General features: G+C 45.7%; 1 protein-coding gene across 1 annotated transcript in view; it reads left to right on the top strand.

Moving 5' to 3' along the window:
- The window catches only part of LOC100062486 (zinc finger protein 256), a 58,855-nt gene that overhangs the window by 8,658 nt on the left and 34,175 nt on the right, over positions 1-16,022 (top strand). The window contains 2 exon segments of the mRNA XM_070225044.1: positions 9,133-9,273; positions 10,803-10,914. The gene's annotated coding sequence lies outside the window, so the exon portion shown is untranslated.

The raw sequence follows: 16,022 nt of genomic DNA, 5'->3' as shown, positions 1-16,022 counted from the left end.
TGATCATGTTGTGAGTCTGAGATGTTTCAGACATCACTGAATGGAAGCATCATGTGAGCAGCTAACATACAAGTCAGGAAATCTGGGGAGAGATTCTGGTTAGAGACATCAAAATGTGGTAGCTACAGTGTGGACCAAGATGAGATGATGATTGAGCTGTGGGTCACGTTTAGGAGAGGCAAATTTCAGGTTGTGGTGGCAAAGCTATTGGGGTGAGGTGTAGAGGGTGGGGGCTGGGGACTGGATCACTTTCCTGGGACCTGGGTGATGGTATTGGGCTTCATAAATGTGCGTAAGTGGCTGTGAAGGTTTCGTGTATCACACAGCATAGTCTGGCAGCTGACCAAGGCTTCCAAGGGAAGAGTGACTTGAGATGGATATGGAGACGAGGGGTAATGAGGCAAGATGACATTCAGGCGAGAGCTGGTGTTGATTCACCACTCTGTGGACTCACCAAGATTTTGTGAGGACTTTGGTGGGGTCTGGGGAGTTTCATTCAGCCTGGTAAATATGCTCAGGGGTAAATTTGGCCATCTGTGAGAATCACTTGCCCTGGGAAGGGGGATTAATGGAGCTGGGCTTTGAATGAAGGTCAAGGGGACAGAGAATTTGTATGTGCTAAGGTGACAGCAAGTGCATCAGAGAAGTAGCAGGGGCCTCTGGGATCTACACATGGTTCTGTTTGTCTAAGTCTGAGGCAAGGAACAGAGCCACTCAGTGAGGCCTTCATAGCATAATTTGAGGTGACACTGCTGTTGGGAACCATGAGACGTCTGGTCTTATTGGGTCCTGTTTGAATTTGCTAAGCGTACTGTGGATGCTGTCTACCAAGTTGTGGTATAAGTCCCAAACCCAGTCGCCATGCCCTGAGGTAGTCTCTGCGCTTTGCTTTTCCCCAGAGATAGCTCTGTCCTCCTCACTCAAGACCATGAGCACTGCTTCCTTCCCCTGTTCCCTAGGTAGGTGCTGTGGTTGGGAGGACTGAGTTACATGCCCTGCCCTCTCTCCTTGAGCAGGTCCCACACCTGCTTCCCTGCAGCCTCTCATGGAAGGATCAAGGGTCAGGAGGCTTGCATTCAGCCTAATGTATCCCACCTCACTTGCCCTCTTCCTGGCTGGGTGGCTTTGGTCAGATCCATAGCAGCTCTGTGCCCCAGGTCTACTTCCTTCTTCTAGCTGACGTTTCCTCACAACTGCCTGTGCTATGAAGTGATTCTCTGATGTGAACCATGAGCTGTTCTTTCAAGATTCCCCTCCAGAGTTCTCTCTATAATGTTTAGTTTCTTTCCTCTGGATTATGATGTGCCAAGTTATTTTGGGTCAGCACCAGCTGCCCAGATGTTGTGTCTCTGCCTTGGTATTTGCATTGTCAGGTCCCACATTCTTGCTCATCTAGGGAGTGGGTAGAGAGTCCTCAGTTGTGCACAGGATGGATATGAATCCAGAGTCAATAAAATGGACCCAAAGGGAGCCTGACCCTGAACAGGAACATGTTTGGGGAGGGCATGGCGTCAGTCCTGTGCTCAAATGATACCAGAAACCTGTTCTGTTTGGCTGGTATTTTGGTGTGAATGCCAGTGGCCACATTCTATTTCTGCTTTTTCTTCCTCATTCTTGACATTGCCACTAGTCGGTTCTTCACTGTGTCACTTCTGATCTTAATCTGTCCTGTGGCTCATCCTCGCATCTCTGGAGTCCCTGTCTCACCCATTTTTCTCACTGCTCATCTGCAGCGGTCTCCAGCATTGGCCTGTATTTTGTATTATGAGGTGTGTGCCTATTCTTAAAACCTTGCTGACCAACAGCTGTTCTGCTGCCGTTTTATGTTCTTGGGTTTGGAGATGCCTATCTACGTTTCTGTCACGATTCACCTGCAGACAAGGTCCTGCTGAAAGTTGTTTGTAGAGGAAGGACTTGTACACCCTATCTGTCCTTGTGACACACTACATGGTTGTGTCTTTCACCTCATGGCCCCCCCCACTCCATCCTCTGGTCTTTATAGCCCAGTACTGTTGAAGAGCCTCCTCCTCAACCTGAACCCAACTCCTTGTTCCTGTCACTAATCACACAGGCTCCTTCCTGGCTTTGTCAGACACACACTTGTTTGTGGGCTGCCCCCCCTCATGCCAAAGTCAGTATGCTCTTTACCAACATTTCACTCTTTCAGGTTGTCATGAAGCAGAGAATGAGGAGGCTCCTTTTGAGCAGAGCATTTCTGTACAAAGTGTCACAAGTCAGGACTCCCAGTGCAGACCTGTCTCCCAAGAAGGCACACCCCTGTGAAATGTGTGCCCTGCTATTGAGAGACATTTTGCACTCGGATAAGCACCAGCGAACACATGAGAAGCAGAAACTGCACAGGTGTGGGGCTTGTGGCAAACAATGGTGTGTCAGCACAAACCTTCCTCAGCACCAGAGGCAGTGTGTTGGGGAGAAGCCCTTCAGAAACGATGTGGACAGACCCTCATTTGTGAAGAACTGCAAATGCCATGTGTCAGGGAAGCCATTTATCTTTAGGGTGATTGGAAAGAACTTGGCTAGCTCTGAATTTCTCCAGCAACGGGCCGCTCCCACCAGAGAGATGTCAAACAGTGGAACTGAGAGTAAGGCAGCCTTTCAGAGGGGAAAAACTCGTTGTAACTGGGAGAATGCGTGAACGCCTTCAGCTGCAACCACACGCTTGCTCAGCACCAGCGAGTCCTCACTAGAGAAAGATGTTTTATGTGCAGTGAACATGGGAAATTTTTTAGCAGAAGCTGCAGGCTCAGCATCAGAAAGTTCACACTGGAGAAAGAACTTTTGAATCTTGGGATATTTAACAACAGTTCCCACCTCATTGAACATCAGAGAGGTAACAGCAGAGATAGGCATCTTGAGTGTATGGAGTGTGGGAAATCATTTACCCAAAGCTCCAACCTCATTACACATAGGAGAGCTCACATAGGAGAGAAAGGCCATATGAACGCAACAAATATGGGAAGTCAATTAGGCATATCTCCAAGCTTAAACATCCAAGAATTCATGCTGGAGAAACATCTTATGAGTGCAGTGAATGCGAGAAATCTTTTGCTGCTAACTGCCTTCATTAGTCACAAGAGAGTTCACATTGGAGAATGGCCTTGTGAATGCCCTAAAAGTGGAAAAGCATTTCCCCAAAGTTCTTTACTGCCCCATCAGAATTCACACTGGAGAACAGCCTTATGAGTGTGGGGAGTGTGGGAAATCCTTTAGGCAAAAGCCCCGTCTCGTTAAGCATTGGAGAGTTCACACACTAGGCAGAGGCATGAGAATACAGCGAATGTGGAAAATCATTTAGCCAAACATCTGTGCTCCTTCAACGTTGGAGAATTCCCAGTGATTCAAGGCTCTGTGAGTGGAGTGAATGTGGGAAATGCTTTGCTAAAATCTCCAGGCTTGTTAAACACAGAAGCCTTCACACTGAAGGAAGTCTTTATCATGTACAACTCCAGCCTCCTAACACATGAGAATGTTCACACTGGATAATGGGCTTATGAGTCTCAAATCAGGAAACCCTTTAGCAAAAACTCTAGCCTTATTACACACTGGAGAGTTCACGCTGGAGAAAGGCCTTATGAGTACAGTGACTGTGAGAAAGTCTTCACATTTTTCTTATTGGATACCACAGAGTCCACTTGAGAAAAACAATAGGTGTGCAGGGAATGTGTCATTTCTTCTTCGGTATAACAACACTGGGGAGATCCCTCTTGAGGGTGCCATCTGCCAGTATTGAACTTCACACCCCTGATAAACCATGTAAATTCCAGGTGTGTGGGAACCACATTGCACTTTCTGATTTGCCCAGGACCCTTACCAGATTTATGTCACTGCCAGTTCCATAGCAAAAGCCACTTCACCTCTATCATTTTCTCACAGTCTGCATCACTTTGACCCACCCTCATGTGTCCAGGGAAGCAAACGTTGATGGTCTCTCCTTTATAGGAGGGATTAGCCTGATTTGGCGCCCAGAGGACTCTGCCGGTGACTTGAAAACGTGGACTGCCTTTTTCAAGGATATCGTTGGTCTCACATGATAGAATTTTTCTGTCCTTCAAGTCTCCAGCCCAGGAGCAGCCTGCCTCCCATTGCTCTGCTTCGTGTGAAAATGAAGGCCTTATTGTTAAAGTTACCTTTAATCTGGGGGTTCTATTCACTGTGTGGGGTGGTTTGAAAACAGCTAGGTTCTGCTAACAGGAAGGGGTGAACAGCTTTGGTTGGGATCCCAATCTTTGTGCGTCTCAGAGGGGACAGTATGATGGCAGAATGTACCTCACTTTGCAGTTCAGCCCGAGTTTGCCTTGCTGCGCAAGACCTCCAAGGAAAGAGTGCAGGGATTTGTGGACCTAATTGTAGCCTGGATGCCATGGTATTTTGTGGTTCAGAGGTCAGTCTGTGGAGGGGCAACTGAGATAACCTTTGGTGCTTGTGAGAGCAACGTGAAATTGTTCTGTTCACAGCAGATGTTGCATTGTACTCAGCGCTGCTGAGGGCAGTCTGTTCCCAGGTCCTGCAGCGGAGCCATGTGCTCTGATGTCATGAATTCCCCAGAGGGGCATCACGGGTTATGGGATTGTGTGGGCAGGGGAATCATACTTGTTACAGAAACACTGAGTTTATGGGGAGGGGAAGAGACTGCCCCAAACTGGTTGGGATGTGCCACTTTTAAAGGGGTATCCAGAAGGTTCCAGTCACTATGGCTGTGAAGGATGAGCAGGCTCAAAAATTCTCATGGCTTCTAGAAGTGAATATCTTGTGTAGCTGAGGTCATGGTGAGAGGAAAGCATGTAAATGCTTTGTGGATTCCCACAGTCTCTCTGGGCTGTTCACCTCAAGGCTGTTGCTGTGGAGGAAATTGAGACCGGAGAGGCCAGCTCTGTGGCCTTTGTGCCTCAGACTGCACTGCTGTTGAATCCGATGGAACCGGCCTCATAGCTCTCCAGTATTTGCTCCACTGAGGCAGGGTGTCCCTCCCAGGGCATGAGGAAAGAGATGGTGGAGTCAGTACAGATAGGTTTGCCAGACCGACATTCCAAAATTGTAGGAAATCCAGATTCTTATTTTAACCATGTTTTTAGAGCTCTAATAAGGTGTAAATGACATGCAGTAAATTGCTGCTTATATTTAAACTGTACAATGTGGTTAGTTTTGACACTCATGTCAGCCCATAAAACCACTATCACGGTGGCTTTATCCATCATCCTCTTATTTATCCTGGGCCCTTTCACATCTCCTCTCCCTGCCCACCAGTTAACCACTGATGTACTCTCCTTTACAAAAAATTAGTTTGCATTTTCTAGAATCTTATGAGATTCTTCTCATAAAGTGTTTCCTCTTATTTTTCCCCCAGTAGCCTCACGTAGCTTCTTTATTTTGCGATTCATCAACAGTGCTCATGTGAGTAGCTTTTTTTTCCCAAAGATTGGCACCTGAGCTAACAACTGTTGCCAATCTTCTTTTTTTTTTCCCCCCTCTTCTCCCCAAAGCCCCCAGTACATAGTTGTATATTCTAGTTGTGAGTGCCTCTGGTTGTGCTATATGGGACGCTGCCGCAGCATGGCTTGATGAGTGATGGTATGTCTGCGCCCAGGATCCGAACCGGCGAAACCCTGGGCCACCAAAGCAGAGTGCAGGTACTTAACCACTCAGCCACAGGGGCAGCCCCGAGTAGTTCTTTTTATCGCCGGGAAGTATGAATTTCCATGGATATACATGCATTTGTTTATTCTTTTGTCTGTGTGTGTATATTTGAGTTGTTTCCAGTTTTTGAGTGTTGCAAATAAAACCACTAAGATATTTGAAAACACTTCCTCATATCCATATGTTTTATTGTTAATTTCTTGGGAGTGCGAGGCCTGAGTCACAGGATAGGTAAGTACATACCTTTTTAAGAATTGCCAAACTGTGACCTAAAATGGTTGTTCCCTTTTGTCTTCTTGCCAGCAGTGAATGACACTTGCAGTTCTTCCATCTCCTTGCAAGTAGTGGGTATAGTTGGTTTAAGAAATTTTGACGCTTTTAATAAAGTTGTAACCATATCACACTGTGGTTTTAGTTGCATTTACCTGATGTTTCATGAGGCTGAACATTTTTTCATTTATTTATTTGCACCTTATATGTCTTTTTTGGTAAAACGTCTGTTCATGTATATATTGTTTGCTTTTTTAAATGAATTTTGGCGGGGCCGGGCCCGTGGTTGAGTGGTTGAGTTCACGTGCTCCACTTCATTGGCCCAGGGTTTCCCCGGTTTGGATCTTGGGCGCGACGTGGCACCGTTTGTCAGGCCACACTGAGGTGGTGTCCCATATAGCACAACCAGAAGGAGCTACAACCAGAATATACAACTATGTACTGGGGGGCTTTGGGGAAAAGAAGGGGGAAAAAAATGAATTTTGGCTATTTCCTGTTTTTCTGACAAATAAGTATGTGAAGCAACAAAGACTTGTGTCTTTCATTCCTCCTTCATTGATGATGTCTATACTGTAAGAAGTAACTGTTTTTCACTTCGGAGTATTTCCTGAGTGTTTTTGTGCTGTACACAGTGTAGTGATTACGCACAGTATACATTGTAAAGGCTAATCTGCGTGATGAATGGATTCTCCATCACCTTCTTAAGTCTAGATATTCAACAAAACAATAAATCAAGGCATGATTTGTAGTGTTTTCCAATCTCCCTGGGGTAAACACTCCCGCCGTGGCCAGTGTAAAACTGCCCACGAGGGGCCAGCCCCGTGGCCCAGTGGTTAAGTTCATGCACTCCACTTCGGCGGCCCAGGGTTTTGCCGGTTCGTTTCCTGGGTGCGGACATGGCATTGCTCATCAAGCCACTCTGAGGCGGCATCCCACATGCCACAACTATGAAGGACCCACAACTAAAAATACACAGCTCTGTACTGGGGGAGAGAAGGAAAAATAAAATCTTTGAAAAAAATAGAAAATAAAAAAAAGCTGCCTACAAGATGTCATTGCACATGGAGTTGGAAAGAGTTGCCAGTGGTACACCACGATCTTCCATTCCTTGCCTACTGGTACATCAGCTGCCAGTGACATCTAGAACATAGAAAGTGGTAAGACGTATTGAAATGGTTAGAAAGTGAGACGGTTTTATATGTGTATTTTAAAACAGTTTAGTGGAGGTATAATTGACTCTAAATGAACTGCACATCCAGAAGTGTAAATTGAGATGTAATCCAGCTAATATACAGCCTTGTGTCCCACTGCATGTGATGAACAACTCCTTTGTTCCCAGACATCTGTGTGCCCTTACTTGATAGTACTTCCTTTGTGGTCAGGAGGACAGGCCTCCTGTTAACACCTTATGCAAACTGGGAATAGTATTCGAAGGTTGCCTGTACACAGGGATCCTAATTCTATAAATCACCAAGGTTGGAGAAATTTCTGACTTAGATGTGTGCTCCATGGTGAGACACACTACCAGGGAGAACTGACTCACTGTTTATGCAAACAGTTTGAGAAGTCTTCCCATCAGAGGAACTCATACAGATAGAAAAGATTCTAAGAAACTAATCACTAACTTTTTAGTTTATTATTGAGTTTTTTAAAGCAGAAGTTATTAATGATACCAGCTCTGTCCTAGTTGTGGTACAGATCAGTCTCAACTTACTGGCAGAAGTTGTGATGGGCAATCTCATTTTTCTAGATTTCTTGTTGGCTAGTCCTAGGGGCATCTGTACCATTCCTAAAACTTCTTGTACCAGAATCAATGAAACAGGCAAGGGAGAAGAGGCTCTCTATCGCCTTGAGGAGCTCTAACGTTGATGCTCATGGTCTATGGGATCTGTTCTCCTGGCCTGGGTTGGGCAGTTGGAGTTTTTGGTTTTGAAATACTTTATAGGGACTGTTAATAGTTTTTGTGTTTGGCAGAGCAGTCATGATGCTGGTCAGTTGCCTTGTAGCCCCAGCCTGAAATGCTTAAACTGGCTCTCTCATCCGATGAGAGCCATGATGATACAACAATGAAAAGGTCAAGATGACCTTGCATTACATTTGCAGATGACTGGACAATCTCTGACCAGTCAAGAGCCGAATCTCTAGTGTTCTCTGATTGATCAGCCTCTGACAAGAGAGAGAATGACCAACAGGGGTGACAGACAGAATAAAGAAATAGACAATGACCAGACTATATGTAAAGATAGAAGTTGGATCTACAGTCTGCGGCAGCTGGCCCAGGAAACCAACTTATTCTCTGCAGTTAGCAGCTCAAGAAGGCAGCCATCTATAGGTCAGATGTATAGGCACTCAGAGCGCTTGCTCTAGCAGCAGTCCACGGTGCCAAATAAGATCCCCTGTCACAACTGGCTCCAAATGGCCAAATGGACTTGTTCCATAATGCTCAGCTTTCCTAATTTTCATCCTTTCTTGCAACTTAGTACCAACCAGAGAGATCCAGGTATGTCCCTCTAAGCAGTCATGTAGGACGCTCTGCTTCCAGTTAGCTCACGTCTGGCGTCCCACTCAGAGCCAGTCCCACTCAGAGCCATGTGAAGCCTTCACTGTTTTCACTGTAAAGCTTTCCCACTCCTCGGCATGCCTGTGAGGCTCTGCCAAAATGCAATCCGTGGTGGCTGACTCCCTGGCCATAACAAGCTCTGAATAATATAGGCTTTGAGCATCCTCATTTGGTTGGGCTTCATTTCCACAGGTCTTAGGATACCTTTCACAAAATAATTGGAGGCAAAGTACTGTGTGGTAAATTGATTTGAAATAATTTTGACTGTGTGATTGTCCAAGTATTTATTTGGTGTAGCATTTAGTTGTTGCCCGTCACTTTCCATCTTAGGTTATTGACATTCTAGCACCTGATGGGTTTACCTGTGAAGATACCATACCTCCACTAACACATCTTTCAGGGAGGCATTATTAGAGTCTCAGTTGCATTTGGAAGCCTTGTGAGAGCATGGACAGAAAGAGGAGCATTGGTTGACCAGAACTTTATTTCTTTTCCCTGTAAGTAAATAGTACTGGAGGGTGCACTTAGGGACATCTGGCTTAGGTGAAGTTCTGAGAAACTTAAACCTTCCTCGTTGGTGAACCTGCATAAATCTTGCTCCTTTTTGTCCTACTTAAATCCCGTCTTTCTTTTCCTTCCCCCTTCAGTATTCTCGTGAGCTGGCTGAAATACCTCAGGGCCCCTTGAGTTTGCACCTTCCACATGGAGGAGACCCTTTGCTGGAAAATGGACGTTCAGCTTGGTTGTGTTCAAGTCTCTGGCATTGTCAAAGACTTCCCAAATCCCAGGTGGGAAAAGAAAAGTTTGTGAAAGCATTCATTCCTCTTTTGTGCACACACAGTCCAGGGATCAGTCACTCCATCTTTTGATTGAGCCAAGAGATGCAAAAACATGGGTGGAAAAATCTGGTAGACCTATCCTGAAAAGGATTTGAAGATTAATGAAACTTTACAGACTTTAAGGGTTAAAAACAAGACAACAACAAAAATCTTTGGAAAAGACACTTGAAAATGTAAGAGATTAATTGTCCTAACCTAGCTGAAAGGAAAGATTAAATATTAGATTTGTAATGATTTAGAAGTGGTAGGCTCTTTACATTGCTAAATACAATCTTGCTCAAAACTGGTTTTCAAGGAAAAGTTGAAAAAGTGTAATTTTTAATAGTGTCCTTGATTTCTAGGTTACTAGATAAGAAACAGGAGACCCTTAGGGCTGGCCCCTTGGCTGAGTGGTTAGGTTCAAATGTTTTGCTTTGGCCGCCCAGGGTTTTGCTGGTTCACATCCTGGGCATGGACCTAGCACTACTCATCAGGCCATGTTGAGGTGATGTCTCAAGTAGCAGAGTCAGAAGGGCCTATAGCTAGAACATACAACTCTGTATTGGGGGGCTTTGGGGAGAAGAAGAAGGGGAGGAAAAAAAAAGAAGGTTGGCAACAGATACTAGCTCACGTGTCAATCTTTGGAAAAAAAAAAAAAACACACGAAACAGGAGACCCTCAGAGCCTTTGCATACTTTCAAGTGTCTTTAAACATTTGACTTATGTATATGATGTTTATAAGTTAAATTTTTAAATTTTAAAATGGAAATACGTCTTCTTGCTGATTTTACCACTGTGGAAAATAATGTTGCCGCAGTATTGTAGTTTATATAAGACTAACATTTAATTTCTAAAGAAATCAAATTTATAAATTTATTACATTGGGTTTATGGGTTAGTTAATATTTCTCCAAATGACTGTATCCGCTCAGTTCAGCGTCTTGACACAATGTATCCTCCATTGTGTCTCCGCCCTTTATCTCAGCTTCCTGACCGCTCACCCCCTTCGCGGTACCAGCCCTTCTCACGCACTTCTCTCTCTTTGGAATGCTCTTCCCAGCACTTGACACTTAGTAAATCACTGAAGAATATTCGTTCCAGACGTAAAAAAATATATTCTCAAGGAATTTCCCCAGAGCTTTCAGACTAGGTCAAGTCCACTGGTATGACAGTCTGATATTAGGCAGGGCCTGGCTTCTCATGTTACCTTGTCCAGCTCTGTGAACGGGGAGTAAGGATGATGCTGACCTCCCAGAGCGGTCAGGAGATAAAATAGACCAGTGTGTCAAGTGTTTTGCACCTAGTTTGCACTGTTAAAAAACTGTTGCCCAAGGTGGCGTCATTTGCCTCCAGGACAGGAAACTAAGTTTCAGCCCCTCCCAGGAGTTTGATTTTAAACTGATTACTGCAGAGGTTGAGGTGATCTGCCTGATTAGACCCCAGCACCCTTCCCCCAAAGAAAGATGACCTTGCCTGAAACAATCGTTTTTTCTTTCTTAGGAAGATTAGCCAACAATCCTCCTCTTTTTGCTGAGGCAGATTGACCCTTAGCTAACATCGGTGCCCATCTTCCTCTACTTTATATGTGGGACGCCTGCCACAGCATGCCTTGGTAAGTGGTCTGTAGTTTCACGCCTGGGATCCTGGCTAGCGAAACCCTGGGCTGCCGAAGTGGAGCGCTTGAACTTAACCACTCGGCCACTGGGCTGGCCCCTCAGAGTGCTTTTCTACTTACTGCTTGGGATGCTGCCCGATTCGTGAATCATTCAGTAAGACCAATTAGATCTCTAAATTTACTCGATGGAGTTTTTGTTCATTAACAGCACTCAAAATGAATGGCATCTCCAGCTGTTTTTGTTAGTCAGCTGTGGTGCTGACACTTTACCAGATATGTAACTTGAGGTGAATGGTTTCAATATCCCTGACCTCCAGTTTTCTCATCATTAAAGAAAGAAAAACACAAATTTGGAAATAGAGGAATGCTCACCTGCAGTGTGGTGAGGATTGAACGAGCTAATAATTGACGTTCTTGATACTGGTTTAGAAATCTGTCTCTTCTGTACAAAATGGCTCGTTTACGTGAGGAGAGCACCAGGGAAGTGGTTCCTTGTGCCCAAGAAGTGCCTGTTAGTTCAAGGAAAGATGAGGGGCGAGGGCCAGCCCCAGCCCCATGGCTGAGTGGTTAAGTTCGCGTGCTCTGCTTCAGTGGCCCAGGGTTTCGCCGGTTCGGATCCTGGGCACGGACATGGCACTGCTCATCAGGCCGTGCTGAGGCGGCATCCCACATGCCACAACTGGAAGGACACACAACTAAAAATATACAACTCTGACCAGAGTCTTTGGGGAGAAAAAGGAAAAAATAAAATCTTTAGGAAAAAAATAAAAAAGGAAAGACGAGAGCCCCAGAGAGCAATTCTGGGGCGCTCTTTCATTCTGGTGTGTCACACAGTTGGGAGGGAAGCCTGGTTTCTCATTCCTGCTTTTATCTGCTGGAGATCTGCTTCCTCAGGACACTGCCTTTCTCCAAGGAAGAGCCTGGAAGCAGGACTGTGTTGGCTGTTGGCGATACAAAGTCATTTCCCAGCTGAGTGAGCATTTTCCAAATCTTCCTGAAACACTGTCTTAGCAGGACCTGAGTGTCGATCTTTTTTTTTTTTTAAATGTTACTTTTCTTCAACTCTATTTATTTATTTATTTATTTTTTTAGATTTTTTAAAAAATTTTTTCCTTTTTCTCCCCAAAGCCCCCCATTACATAGTTGTATATTCTTTGTTGTGGGTCCTTCTAGTTGTGGCATGTGGGACGCTGCCTCAGCATGGTTTGACGAGCAGTGCCATGTCCGCACCCAAGATCCGAACCAACGAAAGACTAGGCCGCCTGCAGCGGAGCGTGCGAACTTAACCACTCGGCCACGGTGCCAGCCCCTGAGTGTTGATCTTGTTTGTGTCAATTCCCACCTAACTAACAGTCCTTTAGGGTCTCGATCTGCAGTTCCTTTCAGTTCAGCAAAGGATTGAGACCGCTGGACTTCAGAGTGGTACCTTCCTCTCCCAGTGCTACCACAGATAGAAGTGATGCGGGGTCGGTGAGCCGAGGAGTCGAAAGAAAGATTTCTTGGACTCTCAAGATCTGGCAGTAGTGCTCTTTTATTTAGAGAATAGTGTGGAATAGCATGGGGACAGGACCCATGGGCAGTCAGAGCTGCTGCTGCTGCAAAAATGAGCTGAGGGTAGGACTAATTTTAAGGCATAGGTATGTGAGTTATCTCTTTTCAAGACAAAGGAAAGAAGATGAAAAAAAGTTAAAATGGTATCAGTGCAGGTGGGGTCTGGCTATTGGGTGATCCCATAACTTTTAGATAAGAATCAAATCGGATTAAGTAAAGGCCAGAAGCCACCACCCTAAATACTATCTTCAGCTAAAAACAAAGGAGGATGTTGTGGGGGGGGGGGTCAGTTACATGAGGTTGCCAGACTGTAACCAACTTAAGTCCTTGCCTTCCCCATTGAGAGTTTCCAGAGATAAGGCCATCCTGCCTTCCTCCTGGTGGAGAGAGGGTGGCATCTTTACAGATGGAGGTTTCCCTTACAAATGTAAATGTTTCCCAACAAAGGGCAAGCAAGCACTGAGGGCAAGCTCCTCGGAGTTGCTTTTATTAAAAGTAACCAGCCTAAAATAATCCTCATCAGAAGCATTTTCTTAGATTTCCGCCAGGAGCTTCCGTAGAGCATTGAATCCCCACTCTCCTCCCCCCAGAAAACATAAACATTGAAAACAACTCAAATTGTTCACATGCAGGTTTGGAAGTTAGACTGTTTGCCTTATACTTGTCAAAGCTGCCTTGTGTGGTCCCCACAGATGGTGTTATCTGTCCTTCCAGTTGCCAGGTCAGAAGGTCTCTCTAGTCATCCTTGATTTCTCTCATTGTTTTATAAATGCATCCTGTCACTCCAGTTGACTCTACCTTCAAGATCTGTGCTGAAGTGGACCACTGATTAACCTGTCTCTGTCCACCCATGCCCCCTAGTCAGTGGGCTCCCAGCCGGTTTCCATATCTGCCCTTACCCTTATTCAGCCTTTGATCAGTAAAGCTGTCAGAAGGGTCATGTTCATATATAAGATGGTGCCAGGCCTTTGCTGAAAACTCTCTAGCGGGTCTCACTCAGAGTGGAAGCCACAGTTCTGCGATGACCTGCAAGGCTGTGTACAACCAGCTTGCCATCACTGCTCTGCTCACGGCGTTAGCCTTTCTAACAACACTGAGTGACATGAGCACTCTTGTTCCCTGTCTGCGCCAGACATACTGGCCACTGACTCTGGGCTGTGAAAATTGCTGGACTGTCTGCTTGGACTGCTCTTCCCCTTTGGGATTCTGTGATTTTTAATGAGAAATAAATATTTGGTCTCCTATCCGGTTCTGGCACAGAGCTCCCAGAATTCTTGGAATTTCCTGTGATAAGAGTGATAAAGGCCTCTTTTGTTATGCTAATGAGGTGACTTTGGGCCCCAACAAGGGTGGGGCTGGTTGCTAGGAGAACCAACACTGTGATTAGAGGGTTGGAATGGTTAGTCCCACCCACCCCTACCCAGACCTAGGGGGGCGGGAGCAGGGCTGGAGGTAGAGTCCTTCGCCAATGGCCAGTGATTTATCATTCCTTCCTATGCAGCGAAGCCTGCATAAAACCCAAAGGACCGCGTTCAGGGAGCTTCCCGGTTGGTGAATACATGGAGCTTTGGTGAGAGTGGGGAGCCCCTGGAGGATGTGTAAGCTCTGCACCTTTTCCCCTTGCCTCACCCTGTGCGCAGCTTCCATCTGGCTGTTTCCAAGTTCTGTCCTTTTATAATAAACTGGTCTGGTAAGTGAAATGTTTCTCTGAGTTCTCAGCAGCGCTAGCAAATTAATTGAACCCAAAGAGGGGGTCTTTTGGAACCTGTGCTTTATAGCCATTTGATCAGAAGCTCAGGTAATAAACTTGGGCTTGCGACTGCTGTGTGAAGTTGGGGGGAGCAGTTTTGAGGGACCAACTCTGAACCTGTGGGATCTGATGTCATCTCCAGGTAGATAGTGTCAGAATGAAGTTGAGTTGTAGGACACCCAGCTGGTGACAGAGATTTGCTTGTTGGTGTGGGAACCCTCGCCGTGTTGGAATTGTTGGGTGCAGAATGTAATTAGTGTCAGTGAAGTGGGATTGGCTAGAACAACCCTGGCTCGTGGAAACTTGGGTGGGAAGAGAAAGGATGAAAGTGCAGGAGATACGGAACTTTCAGTTCCTGGGGGGCCAGGGATCACCCATGGTTTGGAGTAGTGGCTGGTCTGCAATCAGTTACTAAAAATAAATGTTACCAGTGGAATTCAGAGACGATCCAGCTCCTGGGAGCTGGTTCACTGGATGCACAAGGAAGTGCAGACTCATAAGAAAAAGGCAAAATGTTCAATCCCTTGGGTACTGTTTCTGTAACAGTTACACTAAAAGAAGAGAGCACTGGGTCGCACCTTGATGCTGGAGCAAACTCACATTTCAGTGACTCTCAGCTTTGGCCACTGGCCTCAAACCTGCTCCCCAAAGGAAAAACTGCCTGGACAAGAGAAAGTATCTCTAAGACCTCTGGTCACTAAGAAGGTAGTAAACATGGAGGCAAAACCAAGAAACTGTTGAAACCAGGGGTGTAGTGTGGAGGAGTTGTTTCATTTTGTGGCTTGGTACCATCGCTTCCTGAGGAAGCCTTACTGAGATGCCTTGAGAGTGATTCATTTGGCGGCCATGTCTCTGGTTTTGAAGTTGCCGAGTGGAAGATCTTACGTGGGTTGATGGAGGATCCACAGCTCACTGTGGAGCAATCACAGATGGCTATATGTGATCCGGACACACAGGTCGTTATTCTCGAGGGAACAGGCAGCCTGGTGGACTGGATAAAGGCCACCATAAAAGGTCTGTTTACCCTGAAAAGGAAGACTGTCTGTCTCTGCCTGTGAATGCCTGGATGCTGAGTGGAGCTTCCAGATGAAGCAGCTGATAGGCTTCGTCCGCAAGCCATGGGGGACTGGCTTCAGGATGACTGGGATATCCACTTGCCGAATGTGCCTGTTGCCCAGGTCGTGGTAAATGCTGTGGTTAAGGGGGCCCCTTTCACATGGGCACCCCATATAACCTTGTTTTTGCAAAACCAAAAATCAATTTGGGAAACCAAATGAAATGTTGTGTCAGCTCCCCCTCAAGGGTCATACAAATGCTAATAAAAACATTAGGTTAGTTAACAAGAGGATGGGGAAAAGCCAAAGGGACTCTTCCAATGAAGGTGGAAATTGTTAAAAGGGTATTAAGAAATGAAGTGAACAGAGGAAATGTTGATAGGATCAAAACAAAGAAGCAATAGAAATGGAAAGTCACAGCACTTGTGCCAGCAGGCGGAAATCTTTAGATGGTTTTTAGGTGGATACAGCAGACATTGATAGGGTTGAAACAAGGGTTTTAATACAGTTCCACCAAAGGTTGGGTGGGCCCAGGGGACCCCTGCTGGCCCCAACATTAAATAGCCCCAAGTAAGTCCGCTCTATCTCAGTTTGGAGAAACTGAAGAAGAGATTACTGTGAGAAACCTGACCAGCAATCCCTTGGGGCAGTGGTTAGACAGATTTTAACTTTTGTTAAGTTAAAGATTGATAAAAGGCCAGGGTCCCTCAGCTCCACTCCTCGCTTGGGACCCAAACTGGGTGAATGGT

The sequence above is a fragment of the Equus caballus genome, chromosome 10 (assembly GCF_041296265.1).
Source record: "Equus caballus isolate H_3958 breed thoroughbred chromosome 10, TB-T2T, whole genome shotgun sequence".
NCBI classification, from domain to species: Eukaryota; Metazoa; Chordata; class Mammalia; order Perissodactyla; family Equidae; genus Equus; species Equus caballus.
Note: the sequence above shows the minus strand (reverse complement) of the source record. Positions and strands in the feature narration are given on the sequence as shown.